The 9,257-nt window shown below is 38.1% G+C and overlaps 1 protein-coding gene across 2 annotated transcripts in view; it reads left to right on the top strand.

Annotated features, from left to right (window-relative positions):
• C3_1H4orf54 (chromosome 3_1 C4orf54 homolog) overlaps window positions 1-4,112 on the top strand; it is a 69,572-nt gene extending 65,460 nt beyond the window's left edge. For both annotated transcript variants that reach the window (XR_015309332.1, XM_086961597.1), the window contains one exon: window positions 72-4,112. The gene's annotated coding sequence lies outside the window, so the exon portion shown is untranslated. The remainder of the gene's footprint in view (window positions 1-71) is intronic.
• Window positions 4,113-9,257: the final 5,145 nt, after the last annotated feature.

The following is a 9,257-nucleotide window of genomic DNA, read 5'->3' on the forward strand; positions in this document are numbered from 1 at the left end:
TTTGACTTTGTTCATGTACAGCTGTATGTACATTTGAAATGTGTGATTGACTAGAATGTGTTTTGTTACAGGTGCAGATTCAGATATCCTCAAGATTAAGTGCACTGCAAGTATACAGCTATAATTATGTTCAGTGTGTGTTCTTACTTTTTTATGACTGACTCACCTTCTTCAGAACTGGATGGAAGAATTCTTTTTCATTTACGTATGCACCAAAATCTCATACTTCTTGGAGAAGAGCTGGTGATTGCTTGTCATATGTATTCCTCCCTAAATGTACTATTTTAGAATTGGACAAATACTTGCTTTTCTATTAAATTTATTATTGAACAATTGTTTTTTTTATTTTTTGTTCAATTTTGAGTGTGGAATAAATGTGTGTTCTCTTTTTTATGATAAGTGCATTGAACTGTAGGATAACATAAGCACCAAAGAAATGTTGTTATGGCCATTTAATGAATGCAAGTGTATGGTGCATACATTTTATTGGCATCTGTGTAAAATATAGTAATGAGATACGGTACGTGTTTGACTATTTTACTACTCCGAGAGGAGGTTCATGTTAAAGTTTACAAACTGTTGGTTTGCACAATGAACTCTCTCAGGGTTTGCAGGTTTTACAATGTCCTAAGAAGAAGAAGCTTTTGTGTCTATTGTATTCAGATTGCATATTTCTGTAACTGAAAAACAAACCTGTAATGAATGACAAAATGTTTGGTGCAGTATTGTATTTCTCAGGGGAGACAACTTAAGAGGAGCTCTGAATGCAGATGTTGAAGGGAATGTGTACCTCACTTTATGAAAACTCAACCAGCCTAATGACATATAGATTTTCTTTCGTGTTCATCTAATTAAGTTTCTGATTAAAAGCATTTCCACTGCTGCTTGTAAAGATATTTTTCAATCTGCACTCTTGTGCTTTAATGTAGTTGTACATAATACAAAAGTACTTTGAAGAGGTATGAGAGAGGGAGTCAAGAGCAAGTGATGTAAAGTTTTGGAAATTCTTTCTTACATTAAGCATTACACTAACACTCACATTATCAATGCAATAAGCCATTATTTTAAAATAATTTTTCAAATTAGATTCTTGCCTATTTTAATATCGGGTGTATGCAGTTATGCTCTAGAGGCCTATGATCTCACTGTTAATAAGGTACAAACAAAATAGAATAATATTTTTCAAGCCAGCATTTACTGAGGTAGATTCAATGTTACAGAGCTTTTGTTAGGTGCAAAGTGCCTCATTGGCGTTGAGAACATATTACACATAATGGTTGCATATAGGATACGCATAGGATACATAACGGTTAACCATATAATATTGTCCAGTGTTGCCATTGCGATCTTCTGATGAAATTGTAAGCCACAAGGCTGAATGATGAGTGGGTAGCAAATGTCACCAGAATCCGACTATGACAAAAAAGGTCCATATTATACATTGTGGAACGTGTTCCCATGCAGGGACAGTTAACAGTGACCACTCATTGGAATTTTAATGTTTAGTAACTGTTTACCGTTATCGATAGATTGTTACTAAATCAATGGACAATAGTCATGGATAGTGTAATTATGCTATTCTATAGTTGCAGCATGTATTGCTTAATTTTGTATTTTCCACACTTAGCACACAACTTGCCACATCATTTTAAGATTTCAATAGAAACAATTGCTTTTTTAATTCATTGATTTAAAATAACAAAGTGCCAGAGAATGTGCCACTTAATTTGCCTTTTCATGTTTCTTATTTATATAAAGTGTCATATAAATCACCTTTACACATAATCATAGAGGCCCGACATGGGAGTGCTCTGTAGTGTGGCTAAGGGGCATCATAATGAAAAAACCCTTGAAGACAGAGATTTTGTTTTTAGAATATGACATAATTCCAGTAAAATATGGAATTCATCCAATGTCCGTTGGGAGACCTATATTCATTCTGAGGTTCTTCCCTCCAGCTAATTATTTACTGAGCCTGATGAGGGAGAGGCAACATGATCCACTTAAACCTACAGCTCTCATGGATTATGCCCACCTACCCTGCATCAGCAATGGTAGTGAAAAGAATATTGCATTCTGTACATCTGCAGATATTCTACATACATAACTATGTATGCATCTGTATGTATAAATAATCATTAAATATACTTAGTTGATTGTTGATCTCACAAAACCTCAAAAACTGTACTCAATCATTTTCTCTCACTTTCATGAATGTGAAACTATGTGAGAATACACTTTTTTAATGGAATTTAAGTCTGCAATGGTTGCAGCCGACAAAATGTAAAATGTGATAAAGTCTCAATCATGTAACATATCAGTTAAGGTCTGCTTTAAAGAGAAATCACATTAGAGCACTATCCAAAAATCCAGAACAATTATGAGCACACCAACCCAAATCATGAGTTACTGCACTGTTCAAGGTGAGTTTAAGCTTTCGGATTGCACTCGATGTCATGCTTTTACACAGCACCTTAACTGATGTATTTCTGTACTTTTAATATTGTTTCTTATTTATGTAATGTAGTCTGAACATGTGAGAGTGGGAAACTACCTGTTAATGTTCAGTGGGCCCTCAAATGTTCTCCAAACATCCCTAAATATTTGCATGGCCACCTCTCACACGCTGTCTAATGGATTGCTTCCTTTTCTCTCTCCTAACAACAAACGTACAATGGGAGAACATCTGCACTACCGTCAGATGTTCTGCCATTGTAAGTACTACTAATCCTTCCCCATTTGTTGTTATGTTACTGTGAATGTAGCACTGACAAATGCAAACGACTTTTTCTTGGAACTAATGTGACTCTTAAGTTTGAAAAATACTTGTGAATCATACCTAGAGAGAGAGAAGCAGAAAAATAATTTTTAGCTCTCTACAGCCAATTAGTATATATATTTGGCTTTCTTTGTGCTTGAAAATACTTTATGTAAAAATGTACACTAAAACTGCAGAATTTGTAAAAAGCATCTACTAAAAAATCTACCTAAATTCTGACTTTACTGAAACATCTCCCTGCAGACTATTTGACATGTTTTAAGCTACTGAATTCATCCAAGCTCTCTTCCTACATATTGTAGCATGGAATTGTTTTCACTATTCTAATTCCACTTATTCTATGTTTGGTGACAAGTGCTAGATAGTGATTTGGGTGAATGTCATTTTTTTGTTTAGCGATAGTTATTTATATAAAGTCAAGGTTTATATTTTTGACTAGATGATATGTAGTCTGTTTTTTCAGTTTAGTTTCCTTAGTTTGTGCACACCTGAAACACTTTCTACTGACAAAAAGAAAGGACTGCCAGATCTTGCACTCTAGAAGACTGAACCTATTGAAAAAGAGGTGCATAGTGTTTATGCTCTTTTCAACATTAGTAAACTCTTTACACGCTTGCAAACTTTTTAACATGAGTAAACAACTTTTTATTGGCTCATATTAGATTCATTATTTAAAATGAATACATGAAAAGTTGAAGGCTGTATTTTTCACAAGTATCAGGTCTCTTTTTGTGTGAATGTCAGGCTTGTTATATTCATTCTTAAAAACAATATTTGTATTCAGCTCAAGGTGCCTACTTTTGCTTAAGTGTGATTTTAAATGGAACTAATTTTTTCCTTTTTGAAACTGGAATGTAACGCTGTAAGTTATTTACCAAGTGCTGCTGAAGAATGCAAGCAGAGACTGAGACATAGTAGGTGAAAAATGTATGTGTTTAAATGAAGTATGGTAGCTGGGTCACATAGCAAATCGTGACGAGGAGATTGTGAAATGTTTACAGTATGTTGACAATGGACTATCAAATAAGAAAAGTGGAACAGGACAAAAAGAACATTTCAATGTAACTCCTGTTCTCAGTAGTAAATATGGTATGGCCTTTGGTTGAAAAGTGAATTGACTTCATTGCCCAGTGTAGTACACTGGAAATGGGAGAATCGAGAATTGCACTCTTCGTGTGTTGCACTTTGGGAACTATGCAACAAGACATATTGTGAGAATTGACTGTTTGAACCCCTTGGAAAGAAATATTTTTAAATACTTGTATTTGCTTTTATATATTGTTTTTATTGTTAGTATCACAAATTTAAAAGTATTTTTCATTAAAAGACATCTTACAAACCAGACTCTACTTTCATTTAAAGGAAATCGGGTGGTGAAGAGTAAAGTCATTCCGAATTAGGTGTTGTTCATAGATATTACTTTTGCAGACTTAATAATAGTTTCAGTTTAAAAATCTTTATTTGACCTCTAGATAAAGATGATAAAAGTACAAAGTGCAGACATTACATCAAAATTCGAAGTAACATTTTAAAAGTGGCACACTTATAATTAAGAACAAGATGTTGATACAAAGAAGGCAGCACCATTATAATGCATCGACATATTTTATGCCTGCCGTCGCCATCAATACATTTCTCTGAGTATCCAGCTCAGTGCATACAAATACATACAATACAGTACATCACATACACACTGTATATATCAAGGTTAAAAGTACCTTTAAAACATCAATGTATGTTCAATAATAGACAAAATTCAGTGCAAACAATGTATAAAAAAAGTGCATTTACAAAATACTAAACTCACTTTGCGTTCATTCCCCCTCCATAGTTTTCCTGATACAAATAGACATTTTAAGAAAGTAACAAACACTGAAACTGATATGATGGTTATGAGCCTCTCTGTATTACTTCATAGCCAATAGTTCCATGATGTGCTTAAGACAACATTCCAAGACTTTACAGAAAAAATGAAGCGCAATAAATGTTGCTCTGCCATCCCATCACAGGGACAAGCAGGTGAATTACTATCCCATACCTTCCCTCCTTCAGAGAAGCACATTAAGTGCCACACAAAGCCTCCCTAATTCTAAAAAGAAGTGACTTACCCAGAGTGTAAGCTCCACAGTTAGATAGAGGTGTAGGTGTCCTGCTGATAATGAAATAAAGTAGTTACAGGTGGAGAGTTTTCTAAACATTTCCTCAGTTCTTTGAGAGGAGGTGAAATGTACATGACAGAACTTGACTAGCCTCTTATCAGACTTGCTAATAGTATCTAGAGTGGAAAACATTTCAGGTAGACCAATGTCCAGAGCAGGATGCTTCCCACTTTCCTCTTCACTCTCCTTGACTTCTCTGTGTCAGGGCACAGCTCTACTCGTGTATGTGCTCTGTTAGCCCCCAACCCCCTTCTGGCTGTCCAGGTCTTACCAGGCGCTTCGGGAGGGAGAGCAGAGGATGTCTCAAGAAAACGACATGGACAGGGTGATGATCAAGATGATGACTGTGATGGCTGATGGGTCGCCGAGGATCGCCGTCTTGGAAAAAATCCTTGGAAATCTTCCCCACATCGAACCAGCCATACCCTGTGGATTGAAAGCAATTATTCAGCGATCCTCAGAGACTTCTTCTGATTCGATCTCCAATAGAGAATAATCCTTTCACAGCAACAATAATCCACCGCCTACGGAATCCGAGGAAAATGGGCGATTGCATGGTGAGCTTAATGCAGCTGAGAGGAGACAGGCTCGGGTTCGCCCTGTGGGTGTCAACCCTCTGTCTTCACCGACCTTCCGGACACTGCCACTACTACCCTGCATTCTGTTACAATCAACTTCTCTCTCGCAAAAATAAAACGGATTACCTTGAGGTGATGGCCTGCTTATTTCCTGTTGCGGCTGCCCTGGCCCCCTAGATGTTTTTCACGGTTGGAGTGGAGTGCGAGCACTGATTGTCTGTGGCCCTCTCTTTCCCCAGGACTGCCCCTCTTGTGATCCAGGAGTCGGGACTGCCTTATTCCACTGGTGAGGTGTTTGGGGTCTGAGGGGTCTCCACTCCACATTGAAATTGGATGAGGTTCTTGGGATTGGCATCCAAGGACGGAGTCCTCCATCCTATGCGGTGGGTGGTCTTTGGCGGTATCACCGTTTTCAAACTGTCCTGTCCATGGCACTTTGTATCGGCAACCAGTTATGTGCATTGCGACGGACTACCAGGTTTCTCTCCTGCTCCCCAATTGCCTCCCGTCTACATCCTGTCCTTTGATGACGGCGGGTTTGAGGTGGTTATCTTACCCCCTGATCTTCTTGGCTGTTTGCTAGTCTCAGGTCTTTGAGCAATGTCGTTCCAGCTACTCTCGGCGCTGCGACTCCACCCCAGCTGCGGGCTTTACTCCTGACTCAAACTGGGCCTGCCTTTGTTTCGGACCGGTGGTGATGGACTGGCCTTGTGTTCTACATAAGTTGGTGCCGGTCTGCGGGATTTGTTTTTTGATCTAATTGACTGTCTGCCCAATCTCCTATCCCCCTCTACTCTATGTTACGTTTATTTGGTGTATGCCCATTGCTCTGTTGCTTCTCCTTACTTATTGTACATTGATGTCTGTTTTCACTTATTTGTATCTTGTGCAACTTCCTCGTTCTCTCAGCTATGTAAAGCGCCCTGATACCTCCGGGTCTACTCAGTGCTATATAATACCTCCAAAAATAAATAAATAAATAAATAAATAATGACAGAGAATGACTTACTGATGTATTTGAGCAGGGGGATGGAAAGACCCTTGTCCTGACTGAGACAATCTAAAATAACATCTTTATTAAAACTTGCTTTGTTATTGGTCCACATGCTCACCCAGAGCAAGAGGGGGAGGGCAGCCTAATGGTACCTGTGACATATTCCAGATTGAGTTCAAAATGCAGAATGAAATTGGGTCTGGAGGGCAGAAGATTAAACAGCCTCCTAAAAATTCAATTTTCCTCTACCTGTTTAACCCCACATCGTTGATTGCTGTAGGGACACACTGCAGCCTATAAATCGTAAGGTAGTAAGAGATAGTACCCCTTCCGTCCTTCTGGACTAGGTTAAACAAAGATCCTGCTGTCCTCCCCAATTTCTGATGTGCTGAATTCTCTTGGGTTTGCCATGAGTTGCCAGCTTCAAAAGTAACACCCAAGTAACAAATATTCTGTACCGAATTCACTCAGATGTTGCTCATGGAGCTCCAGGGACGACAGGGATTTTCTGCCGGCCCACAGGCCATTATGTGTGATTTCACAAAATTAGTCATCATATCCAGATTACTAATAAAAGCTACAAAAGATTCAACCAGAGTGCATAGGGCACGAGTTGTCTTTGCCATTTGGAGGGCGCTATCTGCATGTAATAGTGGCAGAACAAAGGAGTTAGCAATTTTAGGCATGTCCCTTGTAGAAATGAACAAATGGATACTGAGATAGTTAATGAAAAGGATGACCAACAAGGGTGCCAAAACACACCCCGCTAGCTAACATCAGAGAGTTCACCTGACCGGCCATAATGTACCCTAGCTCTTAGGTTTTCATGCAGGGAGTGTAGGAAATTAACTCGGGGGATTTCAACCCCTAGATTAATAAAGTCAACCACAGTGCTCCGATTCACGCAATCAAATGTGGAAGATAGGTCGATAAAGGCCGGGTACCAAATTCAGATTTTATCAGGTCCAGGAAACGTTGGCCCAAATACCTAGCCACTTGTAGTGAGGGCCTGGATATGCATCCTCCACTGGAATATCAGGCCTAATGTGATACTATGTTACCCACGTGTTTAATAACAAAAGGCATTACACCGTTAGTGTTCCAAGCATACTCTCAAGCAATTGTTTCCAAATAATTGGGCCTATATGATGGAAGATTTTACTTACACAGGGCCTGAATCACAAAGGTAAACACAAACTGTTTGCCATTCTCAAAAGTATTTTACTAGTAGTATCTTTAGGACTATGGAGTCTACGCACATAAAAAGGTAGGACAGCCATATCTTTTTATGTGCAGAGACTCCGTAGTCGTGAAAATACAACTTGTAAAGTATCTTTGTGAACAGCAGACAATTGTAAGGTTCCACAAAAGTGTAAGTTTACCTTTGTCAATCAGGCCCACAATGTATATTACCATACAAAGCTAGCCCTGGCAGTCAATGACTTTAACTGCCCCACGTAGAAGTACCATTTCCAATACAACATAAGCAAATACAACTTGAAATGAAAATAATTCCACAGCAAAATAAACAGCAATATCTGAGCGACAACAATTGACATCACTCAATATGTAGATTTATAGATAGGTAACTGTGAATAATGTGGATATTCTGAGTGACATGAAATAGACAGCTAAAGTGATGTGGATCTTACACTTATGTTATTCATAATGTCACTCGAAACACCAAGGTTGAAAAATGTCCATTCATTCAAAGTTACACAAATACAACTTTTTTCTTGAATGTGGTTTCCACAATCATCCAATAGAATACATTAATAGTTAAGCTGTGCATAGACAGTGACCATTGTTACATCAGAGCAACCAGCAGTTAGATATGTCTGTTCACAATAGTGGATGGGATCAAGATATAGGAACATAGTTCGAGATGGACAATATTGACATAATAATATTGCATCCCCTACATAGACTTAAATACTTTATTGCAGTCTAAGTTTATACTTACTATGCTTTACCTCATATCTACTCACCCTATGATGTAGTACTATGGTTGATGACATGGATACAATAATATCGTCATGCAATATAACGCATGCAAGTTTGTGTGCTACCAACCAATAACATACAATGTACTATGCCATATTTGTTCCCTCACCAATTTATTGATCCTTAAACTCTTCTGCCACTCCTTCATGTGGTCAGCGCTATTGGGATTGTGGTTGGATCTCAATAGGTTATGGTGGGGTCATGACATGCTTTTATGTCTGCAGTAAATAACATGCATGAGAATTCTGCACTCCTCATACAATGCACAGGTAACACGGTAAACGAGGAAAGTAATCAATAGAGACTACAAATAGCTAAATAGATACATTTATAACTGAGCATGTGATTATGGTAGATATATGTTCGACTGATGATTGTTACTCGTAAAAATACAGGCAATGCCAATTTGATTGCGCATTGACACTAAAACTAGGCATGGGTGAAACATTTTTATGTAAAGGCAATCTCACACGAATCTTGATGGTTGGTTTCTTGTGTTTTTCCATATAGTTTTGTTTTTTCTTACCTTTATGCTTTTGTCTCTTTGTTTCACATGCAGGAATCTGGTTTGAATTTAAAATGTTATGCATTGGACAACCTGATTTAATGTGCAGGTATCTTACATGACATTTGTAGAATTTTCATGCACACAAGCACTCCGTGCACTAAGTTGGTATTTCACATGCGTTTTGTACTTGAGGTCACACTTCGCGTACAATTTTCAGGCGGACAGCCGTCCAATC

Source organism: Lissotriton vulgaris, chromosome 3_1 (genome assembly GCF_964263255.1).
Source record: "Lissotriton vulgaris chromosome 3_1, aLisVul1.2, whole genome shotgun sequence".
In the NCBI taxonomy this organism is placed as follows: Eukaryota; Metazoa; Chordata; class Amphibia; order Caudata; family Salamandridae; genus Lissotriton; species Lissotriton vulgaris.